Source organism: Rhinoraja longicauda, chromosome 4, assembly GCF_053455715.1.
Source record: "Rhinoraja longicauda isolate Sanriku21f chromosome 4, sRhiLon1.1, whole genome shotgun sequence".
NCBI classification, from domain to species: Eukaryota; Metazoa; Chordata; class Chondrichthyes; order Rajiformes; family Arhynchobatidae; genus Rhinoraja; species Rhinoraja longicauda.
Genome location: NC_135956.1, coordinates 42,104,213 through 42,123,928, shown reverse-complemented (window position 1 = coordinate 42,123,928; position 19,716 = coordinate 42,104,213).

The window sequence follows — 19,716 nt, the reverse complement described above, 5'->3', positions numbered from 1 at the left end:
GATGTCATTTCTCAGCTTACTGCTGATTCACCAAAGCCTGCCACTGTAACTTGGAGAGAGAATGCTTGCAGAATTCAGCAACATTTTGTTACATTCATAAATCCCTTTTTAGGTTTTTCTTAGTCTACTTACTTTCACTATTTTTGGAATAACTTTTTGTGAGAAAAATATGATGGCATTTCTCTCTCGGTTACCGAAGAACACCCAATCAAGTTGAATTCAGCCATCTGGTCAATAAAGTAAACTCTAACATCTGTTATGTCCAGTCTGGAAAACTAGTGGTACCATTAACAGAACCTATAGTATTATCTTAAGTGAACAGTTAGTCCATCTTCAAAAACATTACTTAATCTTAATTGTATCTTGCATCAACGAGAATGCATTGGTAAAATCATTTATATGGGCAAACTAGATGAATGTTAAAGTTTTTTAAAAAAACGTTTTTGTTTTTTTAACTTTTAAAGTGATTCCTTGTAGATGAATACTTACAGGTGTGGGATGCCATATTTCTACTTGGTACTGCACTTGTGCAGCAAATATTCAACAACAAAGCTGGTCATAGAGTTTATCTGGTATTTGCTCATCGAAAAAGGTTACAATGGAGACGTATTTTGTCCTTTGCCCCAAATGGCCATTTACAATGGCAGTCGTGGTTTTTAGGTTATTCTGGAGTAACAGGGAACAAGCAGGAGGATGTCGAGGCCAACAATGCTTGTTTTGAGGCCAAGTTATGATCTTAGGCGCAATAGGCCACGGGGGTGCTGCTGATCCTACTTTATTTGTTTTTATTACTGATTAGTGCCCAATAGTGAGTGCATGGATATTTTTCAGAATCCTTTTCCATAAATTACTGATGCCCAGCTGATTGTTGCATTAATATGCACACAGAGTTTAAATAACTTCAGTACATATGGGAAATCAAGTAGACACAAAAAGCTGGAGTAACTCAGCGGGACAGGCAACATCTCTGGAGAGAAGGAATGGGTGACGTTTTGGGCCGTGACCCTTCTTCAGACTGGTTAAGGGTAAGGGAAACGAGAGATATAGCCGATGATGTCGAGAGATAAAGAACAATGAATGAAAGAAATGCAAAAAAGTAACAATGATAAAGGAAACAGGCCATTGTTAGCTGTTTGTAGGGTGAAAACGAGAAGGGTTAGTGCAACTTGGGTGGAGGAGGGATAGAGAAAGGGAATGCTGGGGCTACCTGAAGATAGAAATTAATATTCATACCACTGAGCTGTAAGCTGCCCAAGCGACTGGAGTGCAATTGGGGGAATCAAATAAGTAATTCCTGAAATAAATGAACGTGCTGGAGATGCTCAGGTCAGCCAGCGAGCCTCTACGAAGTAGAATCAGCTACTCAGGTCGATAACTTTCCACAGTATTAATGAATTTAATTCTGTTAAAGTTGCAATTAATTAGTAATTTATGACTTGGAAGGGTTAGTATTCCCATACTATTGCTGCTCTTATCTTTGCAGGCAATAAATGTAGCAAATTTGGCAGATGCTTTTGTAGAAGCCTTGTCCAGGCATTGCATTATACCTGCAGCCAATGGATGCTACATTTTATGGATAGTGTTCACTGGCAGCAGAGAGTGATTGAGATGGTGCTAATCAAGCAGCCTGTTTTGCCCTGAATGGCATCAAATGTCTTGTGCGTTGTTGGCACTTCAGTTATGTAAGCAAGTGGAAGAGGGTAGTTAATCTGTGGAAATCATTGCCACAGAGGGCTGTGGAGGCCAAGTCAGTGGATATTTTTAAGGCAGAGATAGACAAATTCTTGATTAGAATGGGTGTCAAGGGTTATGGGGAGAAGGCAGGAAAATGGGATTAGGAGGTGAGATCAGCCATGATTGAATGGTGGAGTAGACTCGATGGGCCGAATAGCCTAATTCTATTCCTATAACTTGTGAACTTGGAAAGTACTCAATCACATCTTTGAATTCTATCTTATAAACCAGAGGTTTGGAGGGTGAAGAGGCATCACTCACCATTCAATACATAAATCCTAAACTGCTTTACACAAAATAATCCAGTTGTATCTGGTCAGTAGTGCCCCCAGAATGTTAATGGTGGGCATTAAATGATGGCAATTCCTTGAATATTATATTCTCTCATTGTACATAACCTTGACTGACATCTGGGTGGCACAGGTGTTATTCTGAGCTGAGAATGTTTGATATTGACATTGGGTGCAAGCTGAACAGCAAATTATTTCCTGACACAGACTTCTCTTAACAGGGGTTGACTTCAGTTGGTACAATATAGATTGGCTGACAGCATGATTTCAGCAATTCATGAGTGGTCATTTTTAAACTGGTATTTTCTTCATTTGATAATATTCTCGCAAGGTATCAAATGTAGGTTTCTATTCCACGAAGAAAAATATACAATTGTACATTGTTGTAGTTTATCAATCTGGATTGGAAATGTCGGCAGGCTGTTTGATTATGAAAGCTATCAAAGCAAACCTCAAAATCCTCCCTCACCACAGTATAGCCAGTAGAAACCACCACATAACTGTACAGATTACCAAACGTGATGAGTTTTCTTCTGCTGTTCAATGAGACTGCTGTTCAGCTGAGATAGGGTAACCTAACTAGGAACTTTATTGTTATATATATATGGGTCCGTTTCACAGCAAGCGCTATGTGCTATTGGTTTGGGCATAAATTAGGACCTTAAATTATAAGTTGTCAGTGACAAAAACTACTAAGTCTTTAAAATATTTGCCTAAGTATTCTGTTCTTGATGACTGTAAGCTTAGTGCAAAGTGAGTGACTAGAAGTACCATAATTTTTGCCATGGAACTTTCTTCACTTTGTATCCGGACTATTTTCTAATACCTAGGTCAACAGTGAGGGACATGCCTTAATGGATGACTGCTTCATTTGTTACACATTAATTTAGGTGCATGCAGGACTTCAGACTTTAATCACACGCAGAAGGAACAGATTTAGAGTTGCTAAGCAGTATTACGTATATGGCGGTCATGAAAAGGACAGAAATATTGAAGCAAGAGCACTTTAGCCATTTCCATTGAAGCCGAGAAAGCTTATTGTTGAGATTTTTAAGATGCTTAAGGATTTTGAAAGGGGAAACATTTCCTGCAACTAGAAGTCATTAGTTTAACAATATGATTAAAAAAGTAATTCGTGAAAATGTCTTTACATTCATGAGTGATTTTAGTCAATCAAATTAAAAATAGTCGTGACAACAGTGAATTCATAATGTGCCTTTGGGATAATGTCATAAAACAATGTTATAGAAACAACCATGCTGTGGGGTATTTTGAATCTGAGTGGCACCACACGACGGCTGCCTCGTCCTTTTCTTCTTTTGTTGTTTTTAGTTTGTTGTTAAATGTATGTTTTAGTGTATCTTGTTTTGTATTATGTAGGGGTGGGAGTTATCTCTTTCCTCGATGGAGAAGCAATTTTTTCCGTATTGTATCTCCGTCCGCACTGGAGCTTGCAATCCCTTTGCTAGGGACTGACTTCGGGAGCTCCAACCGCAGAAGCTTCGACCGCCCCGACCGTGGGAGAAAAGATAATACATTATTGCCTTCCATTACAGTGCACTGTGCTGGTTTTTTATGTTAATTTTGATGTAGATATGTGACTGGCTATTTTTTTGGTACGACTGTATAGCAAATCAAATTCCTTGTATGTTCTAAAATACTTGGCTAATAAATTCTTTGTATCTTGTACAATGAGATAGGTTTAATAAATACAGGAGAGGTGCCGGAAGACTGGTGGGTGGCAAATGTTGTGCCTCTATTCAAGAACGGCTGCAGGGAAAATGCTGGGAACTATAGGCCAGTGAGCTTAATATCTGTAGTTGGAAAGTTCCAAGAGAGTATTCTGAGGGCCAGGATATGCGGGCATTTTGACGGACAAGGGCTGAATGGTTTTGTACGTGGGAGGTTGTGTGTCACAAATGTGATTAAGATTTTTGAAGACGTGACCAAAAAGGTTGATGAGGGCAGAGTTGTCGATGTTGTATATATCGACTTTAGCAAAGCATTTGACAAGGTTCCGCATGGTCGGCTGCTCTGAAAGGTTAGATCGCATGGGATCCAAGGTGAGATAGTTGAATGGATAGTAAATTGGCTTCATGGAAGGAAAAAGAGGGTGATGGTGGAGGGGTGCTTCTCAGACTGGAGGCCTGTGACTAGTGGTGCTGGGCCCATTACTGTTTGTCATTTATATCAATGATTTGGATGAGAACATACATGGCAAGATTAGTATGTTTGCTGATGATACAAAAGTGGGTAGTTTTGCAGATAGTGAAGATGGTTGTGAAAAATTGCAGCAGGATCTTGATTGATTGGCCAGGTGGGCTGAGGAATAGTTGATAGTATTTAATACAAAGAAATGTGAGGTGTTGCATTTTGGGAAGTCTAACATGGTCAGGACCTATACAGTGAATGGTAGGGTTCTGGGGAGTTGTAGAGCAGAGGGATCCAGGAGTGCAGGTGCCTGGTTCCTTAAAGGTGGAGTTGCAGGTAGATTGGGTGTTTAAAAAAGCTTTTGCCACATTGGCCTTCATCAGTCAAAGAGTATTGAATATAGAAGTTGGGAGGTCATGTTGCAGTTGCACACGGCATTGGTGAGGCCGCATTTAGAGCATTGTGTTCAGTTCAGGGCACTGTGTTATAGGTAAGATGTTGCCAAGCTGGAAAGGGTCCAGAGATTAACGAGGATGTGGCCAGGACAAGAGGGTCTGAGTTATAGGGAGGTTGAGTAAGCTGGGACTCTATTCCTTGGAGAGCAGGAGGATGAGGGGTGATCTTCTAGAGGCGTATAAAATCATGAGAATAGATCGGGTAGATGCAGAGTCTCTTGCCCACGGTCGATGAATAGAGGATCAGAGGACATTGGTTTAAGGTGAAGGGGAAAAGATTTAACAGCAACTGAGGGATAACTTTTTCACACAAAGGGTGATGGGTGTATGGAACAAGCTGCCTAAGGAGGTAGTTGAGGCAGGGACTATCCCAACTTTTAAGAAACGAGACAGGTACATGAATAGGACATGTTTGGAGGGATATGGACCAAATGCAGGCAGGTGGGACTGGTGTAGCTGGGACATGTTTGCCGGTGTGGACAAGTTGGGCCGAAGGGCCTTCTTCCATGCTGTTTCTCTAAACTAAGTGATTTCACAGTAAAAGACCTCCTTGGAAATAGTGAATACAGCATGATAGTTTAACATTCTCCTTAAGAGTGAAAAGCTTGGGTTTAAACAACTGTGTTAAATGCAAATAGAGACTTCCAAAAGGAATGAGGAGTTGGCTAAAACAAACTGCAAACTAGATTGGCAGAGACAGACAATTTTTGACTCCAATCAAAAATATATCTGAATAAGTAGGAAAGATTCCAAGGGAAGAATAAATCAACCATGACTAACCAAGAAAGTTAATAATGGTATTAAATTGAAAGAAAAAACGTTAAAGGTGACAAGGGTTAGCGGTAGACCCAAAGACTGCAATAAATTCAGAATGCAAAGGATGATTTTAAAAAATGAGTCAAAAGTGAGTGTAGGCTCTTGGTGAATGATGCTAAGGAAATAGCCAAGAGAAATGGCAGAGGAATTAAACACATATTTCACTTTAGTCTTTGCAACAAAAGATGCAATAAACACTCCAATAAAACTAAAAATACAGGGGAGGAATTAAATACTGTCACTAGAGATTTAACACGAGACAAACTATTGCAGTTTAAGACTGATATGTCTCCAACCTGATGGGTTGCATCCTAAAGGAAGTGGCTGCAGCAATAGTGAATGCAGTGATTGCAATCTTCCAAAAATCCTTAGATTCTGGAAAAGTACCAAATAATTGGAAAACAGCAATTGTGATAACCTTATTCAAAAGGATGGCTGGCAAAAAGTGGATAGTCTTAGAGTGGTTATCTTAACATCTATTATTAGAAATAATCAGAAAGACCCATTTGCCAACATTTGGCCCATCTCTCTCTAAAGATTTCTTATCCATATATCTATCCAAATGTGTTTTGAAAGTTGTATTGGTGCTACCACAACTTGTACTTGTGCATATGACAATAAACTTGACTTGAAGGTGTGAAGTGGGTACAAATAGTTTACAGAGGGATATTGATAGATTGACAAATGTAGTACAAGGTTAGAAAATGTGTAGCAACTGCAGATGCTGGTTTCCACCAAAGATATACATGAAATGCTGCAGCATCTCTGGAGAGAAGGAATGGGGGATGTTTCACATCAAGACCCTTCTTCAGACAAAATTGTTTACTTTGTAAGGAAGAACAATAAAGCAGATTATTTGAATGTAAAATGCTTGCAGAAAGTTGCAGCAAAGGTTGTCCTCGTACAAAAACACAAAAAAACCCCACAAAGGCTGATTGAATGCTGGCTTTTATTTCAAGGAAGTTGGAATCTGAAACAGAAGTCTTGCAACATCTGTACAAAGCATTGAGAGGCCATATTTAGAATACTGCTTTGGTCCCTCTCATATTGAAAGATACATCCTCTGGGAAGGAATTGGCTTCAGAGCAAAGGTTAAAAATATTGTGTCTGTCCTCAATTTTATGGACTCTTGCAATGCATAACTCATTGGTGTTCAGAAGTGGTCTCCTGTGAACTCTATCTTATTCCTTAACCAATATTTTTTCAATTATTCTCTTATTTGTTTGGGGTGCACAAGAAGTGACTTCTGATCACGATTGCCCAATTGCATCTGCATGCCTTGCATTGGCAGAAGGTGACGCTAATTTTCCTTGAGCGATGCTTCAGGCATCCTGAAATTGAGATACTTGCCTTCCAAAATAACTTGCATTTCAAAAAGCCCAGACACTCAAATTTCACCATGATTTAGATTTTGCCCCTAAACTCAAGCTGCATACATGTACCTCTAGATTAAGTGTGTATATTCGCATTACAGTTGCTAACTCAGATGTGATTTCATCACATACTATTTGATCACTGTGTCCAATAATCTGATTGTTCATATATGATGATTAAAATGCGGCATTTAACTAGATGACATTTGTTCAGTTTGCAAATGTTGTCCATTTTTTGGGTCTGAAGACCCAAGTACTGATTAAAATATTTGACTTTGTTAATTTCACTACAAAACAAACCCAAAATAAACAAAATAAGTTTTATTAATCTGCTTTGGTGATGTTTCTACTATGTTGATTACAACAGGAAAGACCAAGTAAATCTCCCTGGTTTAAGGAAACGGTCTATTTTAAAATGTTCAGACAATTTTATGAACTCTTGCAATGCGTAATCACAGAAATATGAAATGACTTTGCACAATTTAGGAAAATAAAACCAAAGCTTCATCCAATTCACCGACTCCCACAATTCATGAATAGAACGCAATAACAGGAGAGCTCAGTAATGTAGAAGCACCATAGCTAACCGACGTTCAGAGAAGGGCATAGTACGGCACGGTAGCGCAGCGGTAGAGTTGCTGCTTTACAGCGAATGCAGCGCCGGAGACTCAGGTTCGATCCTGACTACGGGTGCTGCACTGTAAGGAGTTTGTACGTTCTCCCCGTGACCTGCGTGGGTTTTCTCCGAGATCTTCGGTTTCCTCCCACACTCCAAAGACGTACAGGTATGTAGGTTAATTGGCTGTGTAAATGTAAAAATTGTCCCTAGTGGGTGTAGGATAGTGTTAATGTATGGGGATCGCTGGGCGGCACGGACTTGGAGGGCCGAAAAGGCCTGTTTCCGGCTGTATATATATGATAATGATGAACAGTGCACATTATTGGTTGATGTGAATTTCCCTACTCCAGCAAACCCCCCCCCCCAATTCTCAATTGCTCCAGTTCAGGCAACTTTTTCTTTTCCTCTCCAGTTTGAGATGTCCTTCCTCCCCTAAACAGTGTTTATCGTTACTGTCGTTTGTTTCTGTTTGCTCCATCATAACTTGAACATAGCTACTCGGGAAAAATCACTAAATTCCCAACCTAACAAATCCTTTCACCAAAAGCATTGCAGTGGGTCAAGGTAACAGCTCACTATCACCTTGTAGGACAATTATGGGACGGTAATAAATGCTGACCTTGTCATCAGTGCTCATCTCTTACACGAGTAAAGCTACTAAGCTTTGGAATTGTAACATCAGATGAAGTAGTACATATAATATACACTGTGGCATGATTTAATAAACATCCAGTTGGAGGAGATTATCAACCCTTTCTGCGATAATTCGGAAACAATCATTGTGGGAAAATGTCAAGTGTAGAGTACTGAAGTCTGCCTAATGAAGAGTTGTTGATCCACAAGCTTATATTAAGCAACATTGGAACAGTGCTGGAGGCAGAAAATTGAGTCTTTGTGAAATTAAATGGGTGAATTAAACATACGTTCAGGATTAGAAAAGAGTGACATGATTGAAAAGGTGACATTTTAAAGTAATTCATTAGATGTGACTGTTTTGGGAGAACTTAATTTATACAAAATGCTATAAATAAATGAATGCTTTTTCCTCTGCATTTTGAAAATAGTATCTGGCTTGTTGGATGTGTCTGATAGACCAATACAACACAAAGTGCTCAGCCACAATAACTCATTTGGACTCACCCTGTACGAGATATTCCATTTGTTCCAACAATCTCTTCCACATCTTCCCTGCCACTGAAAAATAACTTGTTCTCTCTCTACCAGCTCCGACAAGGGGTCTCAACCCAGAAATGTTAACTCTGATTCTCTTTGCAGATGCTCCCAGGGCAGCTGTGTGATTCCAGTATTTTCCGTTATTTCATTAAAATTGTTGTTTTAGCCCATTTGTCTCTCAAAACAATTAAAGATTATCATCCCTGGAGAGGAATATAAAATAAATATTGGCATAAATATTGAAAAATTTGGAAACTCCCAGGTGGTCAGGAAGCGTCTGTAAAAAGAGAAGTGGAGTTACATGTTTCAGGTTGAAGCTGCCACCCAGGGAACTTTGAAGGGGACAAAACAAAGACCCTCCAGTTTATTCAAAATCTTAACTTTCTCTTTCCACAGATGCTGCTTGTAGACTTAGTGTATAGCTTGCATCACAGAGAGATGATTTTCTGTATTTGGGTGACATACACAAGTTTTAGTGGTGGAAGCGGGCAATAGGTATGCATCAACACAAATTCTCCTGTTTGTCCTCATAACTTTCAACAGATCAGGGAAATCTCCATTGCATGTGAAAATGGCATATATTATATCCAGCTTTTAATCCTCTTGTTTCTGTAGCCCTTTCAACAAAATTATGAGATGAGCAAAAGAATACCCAGAAACTCAAATGTTGCTCATTCCCAAGGAATTTTGGAAACTAACACCAGCAGAATGAATTCTAAAGTTTACCTAACTAAAAGCGTGTGATTAGCTACCCAATTTCTTATGCTGCCACTCAGAAGAACTGGGGGTAGGTGGGTATGGGTATGAATGTGATGAATGGCATAGTTTTAACATTTCATGTTTTTTGGGCAAGTTTGTAACATTTGCAATATTCCTGTCCTTTGACACCACACAGGAATCTATGTGGACTTGGAAGATTAGAGATAATTAAGTTTTCCAAAGTTTATATAAAGATTTCCCTCCCCATGGCTTCCGCAAACTCAACAATAGCATAATTTATTGACTTCAAAGTGTTTTCCTTTGCATGAGGAACATAGAACGTTGATTACTGTAACAGCTGGGGCGTGCCCATGTAGTTAGGAATGTTATCATTCACATAAAAGTTCAGAAATGCTCCCACTGCACAGATTCTCCAGGAAAATTCTTATCCTAATTCTTGAAGATAATCTCAACAACCAAAATAAGTGTGATTATTTCAGAAAATGTTTATTTGGGCAATAAATTGGATACAGACCACATTTGAACTACCTTTTGAAAAATAAAACACACACAACTCCATGTACAAGCCCGTAAATTTACAGGAAATGAACACGTATGAAATAATCAAGGCATCATACAGTAAATGAACAAAATTGTTCTCAAGAAAATTTTCAAACCTGTAATTTTATGGTGAATTGTTCAAAATTAAAACAGAAAATGTTGGAACTACTCAGATGGGAATGTGTTTGTGACTAAAACATAATTTCAGCATAGAACTTATCTGTAAATATTGAATTCATTGGTGTGCAAACTTTTGTAGCAAGGACCAAGTGAAACTCCAAAAGTTTCCCAAGGGCCACCCAGAAGTTTTGTTTAATCATACATAAAACTGGTATTTTTAGTCATAAATATGAAAACAGAAATTATACAGTATAGCTTCTGTTCAGGCTCCTATAAAGCAATAATGGTTTCCTTATTTAAAAAGCAGGGAACTCTGACCGGTGTTTGTGTATGTGTCCTTAGACCAGTTTGCTTGAAATGACTTTGTAGCTCTCATCAGACAATACAAATCTACCCTCTCAATCAAACCAGCATTTTGAAATATTTTACAGCTTTACAAATTAAAACAATCTTTGTGAATTGGTGTTTTAATACTACAATACTGTTAGTATTTGTATTGCACTTTCTCAGAGCTGTTTGAATTTAATTCAAATTTATACATTCTTATATTTTCTTGTACACTCCAATGGAAGTCGGTCTGTCTTTGATGGGTCGAATGGCCTAATTCTGCTCCTATCACTTATGAACCTATTCCATCATCTGACCAACAATTCATTTGGAACACAATGCCACTGAGGACTCCAGCCAAACCAACAGTGGTTCATTTACAGCTGGGCAATTTTCAGGAAATATGTATTAGTTAATCTCCTGCACTTAATCTAACACTAAAGTAAATCATCTTGCTCTAGATTGATGCACATATCAAGTAATTAATGTGTATTGTATAAACCCTTCACTTGCCAAATGAGCAAGTGAGTTGAGATATGCTGATACACGGCTCTGTTTGACAAATTAGTTTTTGGTAAGAAATTTGATTGTATTCAGCAGCTATGCAAGCGGAAAAGCAGACTGGCCAGGGAGACTCTTGTTGATAGCCAGCGCCAAGGAACAGAACTCGGACTTGTCAGGGTATATCCAACTGCCATTTCACTCATGGAAAATAATAACAATGCTTATATATGAAAAACATGCATCAATCACCCATCAAGTGTAGCCTGCTAGCTTATGCATTTTGGACATGAGTAACAAAGAAAAGCATCTTTTCTCTTGGATTAGATGAGGTCAAACTCATGCCCATTTCAGAATAATTGGGTATTAACATTTTCAGGCAGGTGAGGTCAAAAATGTGAATATGTAAATGTATACTAATAACATTTAAGTAAATTCACACATTAATTGATAATCAGCCCAAAAAGGTGGTAATTGGCTTTTCTGCTGTTTTATATTTTAACCCTGTCTTAATTAATTTAGTTATATAATCTTGCACTTAAATTTAATATTTACTCATTACAGTTCCACCACTGATTTTCTGGCATTCTTGGTTCCAGAGCTTTGCTGCTTTATCCAGCTGGCTAAGGAAATCGGCTGTGAGGATAGAAGGGCTGGCTCCAGCTGGGCTGGAGTTCCAGAGCCCCGGCCGCAGGTTGCAAATTTAACCCACCGATCAGCCATGGAAGTCCCGATGAGGTCGAGATTGGCTGTCTTGCCCAGCCTAGGTGCCACATTTTCGGGGAGACTTCCAGTGCACCGGGGGATTTCTCGCGGAACCCCTAGCAGCCGAATTGACAAATTGGCCATGGAAGTCCCGATGAGGTTGAGATTGGCTGTCTTGCCCAGCCTAGGTGCCACATTTTCGGGGAGACTTCCAGGGCGTGCGGGGAGGGGGATTTCTCACAGAACCCCTAGCGGAACTCTGGTGTTCATTACAAGTCTATACATTTTTTTTCCTTTCTTTTTTTCGATCTGATTTCTCAGTTTTTGGCAAAGTGAAAAATGCGGAAATCATGCAAAAGGCGTGGAAAATGGATAAAAAAAATGCCGAAATCCACGCAGAAAATTCACATGCCTGATTTTATAGAGTAAATCAAGTGGAGTGTGTTAAAGGTGAAACTGCATAAGTGCATGTTTTTAATAAATTTTCAATGTGAATATTGTTAACCGGGATTCTATAACATACAAATAGCTGTTGGCATGCAGACATTATTGCAGATGCTTAACTGTTTAACCAATTTGATTAAAAAGTTCTGTTAATGAAACCTGAATTACTACAATCCTTGTGAAAGAAAATGATTTCAGTAATGCCATAAAACCTTACATAAGATAATAGACATAACAAGGGTCCATCTTAAGTACTTACAACATGCATCTTAGTATTGTGTCCATATGGCAATTTATTGAACAGCATGGTGCTAACTACATCAGTAGAATCTTAGATGTGTTTGAGAATAAGTGCATTTAGATTTGTTTATGGTCCATAATAAAATTGGTGAGTTTCATGGCTAGACTCACAATTTTTCCCTATTTACTTACAGCATTGACCATTTTGGCTCATTGAGTCTATGCTGGTTCGCTGAGGAATCCCATTCCCACAGCATTATCAACCTCAATCACCCATATCCAGGGTAATTAATAAAACTGGCGAGTTAACATATTGTATATAAATTGCAATTTTTACACTTTCACAGTATAACCTTTGAAAGTGAAAGCACTTTTCTAAAGCTCCTATGTTAACAAGATGATTGATATAATCTGCTGTGAATTATGGAAACAAGGAACTATAATAATAATAATATTCATTTATTGTCATTGCAACGAGTACAACGAAATTAAAAAATAGCCAATCCTGACGGTGCGTACAAACATATATGCAATAAATGCAAAAACAAATAAATACATAAATACAATTATATTAAGTACAAGATTTTTTTAACGGTGTTGCCTAGTGCAAAGGTAGTGTTCAGTTCTCGTATGGCCCTGGGGTAAAAACTGTTCTTAAGTCTGTTTGTTCGGGATTTGATCGACCTGAAACGTCGACCAGAGGGCAGATGAACAAACAGACGGTGGCCGGGGTGGGATGGATCTTTTATTATTTTGCCTGCTCTACTGAGGCAGCGTAGGCTGAACAGGTGCTCCAGGGAGGGCAGTGAGCAGCCGATGATCTTCTGGGCCGTCGTGATGACCCTCTGAAGGGCCTTCCTGTCCTTTTCTGAGCAGCTGGCATACCATGTGGTTATACAGTATGCCAGCACACTCTCGATGGAGCAGTGATAGAAGGACAACATGAGCTTCTCCTGCAGGTTGGTTTTCCTGAGGATCCTCAGGAAGTGGAGTCTCTGCTGTGCCTTCTTTACTGTGGTGATGGTGTTGGTAGACCAGGTAAGATCCTCTGCGATGTGCGTACCCAGGAACCTGAAAGCGGGTACCCTTTCCACACAGACCCCATTGATGTAGAGTGGGTCGTATTCTACACTGGTTTTTCTAAAGTCAATTATAAGTTCCTTTGTTTTGGAGGAGTTCAGGACCAGATTGTTCACTGAACACTGCAGATGTTGATTGCAAAAAAAGGCACTAGGTGCTGGAGTAACTCAGCTGGTCAAGCAGCATCTCTAGAGAACAGGATAGATAACATTTCGGGTCAGGACACTGAAGATCCTGGCATGCTGAGTTACTCCACACTTCCTGGTCCTTTTTTGCTATAGATTATAGTTTGTCTAGGATTTAGCTTAAGACCCAACCAAGAGAAATTCAAACATTCTTTCTGGAGATCAGTTAAAGTAACACCAGGGACCATTTTAGTCCATAGAACTCAGACATTAGAAACAGAAGTCACTGATGCAGGGTCTTGAACCGAAATGCCGACCATCCCTTTGCCTTTATAGATGCTGTTTGACCCGCTGTTTTCCCGCAGCAGTTTATTGGTTCTAAATTCGAGCACATGTGTTTTCTTGTGTCTCCATATCCATTGCAGATTTAGGGGTCATAAAATTCTAACTTTTACAAACCTTCCCCAGATATCTTCTCTCATGGCATTGTATTAAAATGCTGCTGTTCCAAGCCAGTCAAGGTAAACAACCTTCCCTCAGCCGCTTTCTTTGTTACAGCTGAGTGTAGGATGTTTACAATGTCTACAGCTCAGTTGCACAGTTTATGCCTAATCCAGAATAAGATTCTGTCAAACTAAGAAAATAATTCTCTCTAAGGGAAGTTCTCATAATCAACCCTTACAGGTGAGACAGGTTTATACGCATGTTCTCCACCCTCATCTATTGCATACTATTACATGTAAATTTCCCCGGTGTGGGACAAAAAGGAATATATTATTATACTTTGTTCTCGATGTGGCCCCCTCTACATCAGTGACCAAGCATACACTAGGTGACTGCTTTGATGAACATTCACACTCTGTCTGCGGTGAGCTGCTAGAGCTCTCAGTTACAAACCACTTCAATTCTTCCTATTCCCATATCAACGTCTGTCCATGCCCTCCTCCACTAAAAGAATAAGGCCATACTCAAAGTGGAAGAACAGCAACTCATATTCCACTGGGAAATTCTAGAAACCAATAGCATGAACATCAAATTCTCCAATTTCAGATAATTTCACCCCCTTCTTCCCATCTCAACTCCTCTCCCCATTCTTTCCACATCTCCACAATCACTCAGTCCCTCTACTCTTCTCATTCCTCCCTCTGGTTCTACATTTCATTCCTCACCTTCCTTTATCATTAAATTCCACTCTTGTCTTCTCCACATACTACCTCCAGCCTTGGGTTGCTATCTCGACCCTTCTGGCACCCACCCAATTCATCTGGCAATCTACCTCTCCTCACCAGGATTTACCCATCACTTGACAGGTCTCATACAAACCTTCCTACCAGCTCTCCCCTTCTTCTGACTGAAACATCAACTGGCCATTTCTCTTTAAGATATTGCTTGACCTGCCAAGTTCCTCCAGGACTTTGTTTTTTTCCCCTTAATATTTCAGCATCTTCAGTCTCGTCTCCCTCGTATGTAATTAAGGATGATTTTCTTCCACTTTGCTCGAGAGGTTCAGAGGAACTGACACACTCTGCCATAGAAGATGACAAACTTCTATTCCATTGAGCAGGAGTTGGGTAACTTGCAGGGTGTTTGACTCCTTCCAATGTTTACACAATGGAAGAAGTCCAATGGAATCCTATTTCTCAATACCATTGCTTCTCTAATTCTGGGGATGGGGTGGAAGCACTGGTTGATAGACGATCGTTGTTCCAAAAAGTTTAAGGTCCATACAGTGAATGATACTCCATGTTTTCAGGGTCAAAGGCTTTTGTGAGGTCATAATCTATATAGTGGCTGAGGCTCTCCCTACATTTCTCTTGCAGTTGGCTCACGCCCATCATGCTTCTTGATAGAAATACTCCATAATGCAATTCAGGGTGTTTGATCACATTGGTGTTTGACATTTACATTACTGAAATATCCATGTATTAAGAGTACTAACATTTTGTAGTAGCTGCTGCAGTCTTTCCACATGCCATCTGTTCTTCAGGTAACAGGTTCTCAATTGGAGTTCAGCTTTGAAGTTCCAGTCATACAGATATTCACATAAACTTGCAGGTGCCTACAAGGGGTGCTGCTATGAAGTTTTGTGTACATTCTTATGGCAAAACGCAGTGTGGGTTTTCAGTTTTCAAGCTTTGTCCCCCATCACAGCCTCCCGCCTACTTTCCAGCACAGCCCAGATTTCTTGACTTCTAAGAAAAGCAGGGGGAAACAGCCACCTGGTCTTAGTAGTGTTTTCTTGGGGATCTACAGACTAAATTATAGAAAGCTTTTCACTTAGCCGCATCTTGACCACGAAAGATAATAATTAAAGTAACCATGTTGAATTAAAAAACTGACACGATCAGTTGAATCAAATGGGTTTGTTATTCATTCTATATCTTCTGGAGTTTAGATGAACACGATGAGATTTCATTTCAGAAAGTGCTTTTTTCAATGTATCTTCATACTGGATGGGGGCTGGATAATGAAGCATCAGGAATAGGGGCAGGGAGAAACATTTAGGCTGGTCAAGAGCTTCCAAGACAGTTGTAACAGCAAAGGGAATGGAATACCAATAACTACTTGCCCACTTTAAAGAATTTATGAACATATACATTAAGATGAAGAATAAACCACTCACCTGCTCTCCCATCTTCTCTGCTATTCAATAAAATCAAGGCTAATCTGATTATAACTCAAACTCCACACTCCGATCTATCCCTCTGTAACCTTTTACTCGCTTGTTTATGAAGAAACTGTATACAGTGGTAAATAAACTAACTAGCACACCAGAAATATTAGAAACCACTCCTACCTTTAATGTTAAAGCAGGTCTGCCAGTTAAATCCTGTTTGATTGTGAAAGGCCCATGCCATTTGCAGGACTTGAGGATGCCAAGCAACTGCCGTCATTTAAAAGAATCTAGGTTCCTATGCAGCCGGTGGTCGCAAACATCTGACTAGAAGCTAGCGAAATCATTTTACAGCTTCCAGTCGGGGATGTTTACAACAACAGACCACAATTGTATTATCACAAGAACATTATAAGCAACCATGAAGAGCAGAACAAAGATTCAGAAAACCACTAAGCTTTGAAAATGTTCACTATTTTTGGTTCCTTGATCAGATTTGGTCAGATACTAGCTTAACGTCAAGGGTAACAATTATTACTGCAACTACTAGTCTTGTATTCTGATTGTACTCAATTCTATTTTAAGGACTTGGTAAGAATTGGAAACAAATGGGCATGACAAAGCTCAAAAGCAAATTTTGATAATTTATGTTGTTTGGTATTAGTTTATTATTGTCACATGCACTGCGATGCAATTAAAAAGTCTGTTTTGTATGGTATCGAGGAAGATATCCCACATGTGCACATTGAGTACATGAGTATTGTGTTACTTTTAGAGAAAGTACAGATGAAAAATTGTAACATTGTAAGTGCAATGAGGTGCATCAGAATATATGGAATTCTTCCTTAGCATCTAGGTGGTTTGTTGAAGAATCTGATAACAGCGAGGAATAGTTTTTATTTGATGATTAAGAATGGCTGGGTCAGATATGTTGTTTTGTGTAAAAGACAAACCATGAAAATCTTTTCTTATTATTCAATTACATCAGCATCAGGCACCTTAATTTTATTAATCATATAGAAAATAATAGAAATAAGCTCTTATTCAACACAACACTGAAGAGCGTTGACAGTAATCTTCAATGCTGATTTTTGGGTATTTTATCTATTTAACGACTTATATTATTTTAGAATGAACATTAACATCACACAAAGGACTGGAATGGGCAACAACAAAAATTTGATCTCAAGTACCATACAAATAACAATTTTTGTGTTAAAAAACAGTTGTCTTCACTTTCTATCCTCTCACAAAGTAAATAACAATTCCCAGATTTATCATTATTAGAGGCTAATATCCCTGTCATTGAAAATAGGACAAGCTATTCTTGCTTATCCTGCTCTGCTCAATCAATCACAGTAGCTCGTCCTGTTCCTCAAGCCTACTTTTCCGGCTGATTTCCATCTGCAAAGTTTGTTCAAGTGTGAAAATTGAATAATTTAGTTCCAAACATGCTCAATGACTGAAAAATTTACATCGCAGTTCTTAACAGCTCACCCCTTACTCTGAGGTTAATATATTTCAGTTCTTGACCCCCCAAGCTAGTGGAAACAATGGAAACAGCCTTGTCATGTATCTTGTCACCTGTAAAAATGAGCATTCCCTAAATAAGATCACCTTGCATTGTTCTAATCCCCAATAGGTAGAAGTAATAAAAAGTGTTGGAAGTACACAGCAGGCCGGGCCTCATCTGTGTAAAAAGAAATACATTCAAGTCCTTAATTCGTTATTGAGTAGATGCTAACCTTTCTCTGGACTCTCTTATCTCCAGAGTCAAGTCTTGGGATTCTAGTACATTGACTCAAATTGTACTGTTCTTTCAGAATGAAGACCAAAACTGCACAGGCTTTATTTAAAATCTTATCAAAACCTTTTACAACCGTAGCAAGATTTCTTGACTTTTGTACTCATTGTAATAACAGGTCACTATATTATATACCTTCCCAATAACTTCCTATAGCTGCACATTTATTCTCTGCATCTCATGAACCAGGTGATCAACACCTTCTTAATTTCTTAATACTTGAAAAGTATTTTCTTTTCTATCTTTGCTACCAGTTGAACAATCTTACCTTCCTACTTCAAGGTCATCTCCAACCTTATTTTGCACATTCAATTAATTGATTCTCCCCACAGTGCACTGTCCTACTAAATGTTATATAGTTAGTTTGGCATCTAAATCGTTCATTATATTATCACAGAGAATGCCCATATAATCTGGCAAAAAATGTGCTTGCCAATAATTTGGATTAGACAATCATTTTTTTCAATTCTCATTCTACACATTAGGATATAAAACCAAAAAGTTACAACTACCAACATTTCTCAAATGTCAAACGAAGTGTCAAAAAAATCTATTTAGCATTATATTATTAATCCACTTTTAACTGATTGAATTTGAGAGATCTTTTTACGCTATCAACAGTGGCAGTACATCTAATTATATAGTACAAAAAATATGAATAGCTTTCAAATATATTTTTTCAATCAATTTCTTCCTTTCAGGATCTTCGTTATATTGCAAGACTTCCACAACTTATTAGTTACACAGCAAAACAAACTACAGAAATAAATACTTATTCTACACAATACTAAAAGGTGCACACCATAAACCTCAATGCTGATTGTGGACATTTTATTTGTTCAACAACATATAAGCTACGATTTGGTTTCGTTATTCTTTTAATTAAAATTCAGTCAAGGCTTAAAGAATTTGAGCTTTAAACATTAATTTCTAGAAAGCTGTGAGTGAATTTTTTGTTAATTCAATCAATCAATATGCAAGAGTTTGCTGGAAAAGTCAACATTAATTGTCCTATGCCTGAAGTGGTGGTGTCAGTGCCTTCTTGTGGGACTGCAATTTGTATGATAAAATAATCCAGTGCTGTTACATACAAACCAAAAAATATTTAAAAGAAGTGACATATTTCCAAATCAGGGTGGAATGTGATTTGGAAGAAGAGGTTCCCATCAGTTTGCTATCTTTGTCTTTTTAGGTGTGAGATCACTGGCTTGCTCGATACTGTCAAAGAAGCCTGCACAATTTGCTGCATTGCATCTTGCACAGAACTGAGGATTTTATAATTTTGGTCAGAAGCCCATAAATAATCAATTGAGGTTACATAGACAATTTTTATTTCAAAGATTTTGCAAGATACGAGTTGCAAAAATAAATAAAACATGCTACAATTAGTTGAAATATTATATTATAAATATCGGAAGAGATTATTTGATAGATGTATCTATTGCAGCAAGAATCATAAAATAAACTGCAAAAGTTCTGTCATTATAGTTTTACCGTGTTATTTGGCAGTCATACTTGACAAGTTCAACAGTGTTTTTTTTGCATAGTTGTGCACTTTAAACACTTTGATTCACTTGGTAGTAAACATTTTTGCCCATTTGTGCTGCATGAACTCTGCTGCTGACATATTTTAATTCTGGATTATGAAATGTCAGTCTTGGAAATTAAAGATCTTGTTTATAATTGGAAACAAAGCAATGGCAGAACAGTTAAACGAGTACTTTGTGTCTTCCTTGGTGAAGACGGAACCAAACAATCTCCCAGAAATACTAGGGGTCAGGGGTTCTCATGGGAGGGAGGAACCGAAGGGAGAATGGTGTTCGGTAAACTGTTGGAACTGAAGGAGATAAATCCCCAGGGCCTAATAGTCTGCATCCCAGAGTAC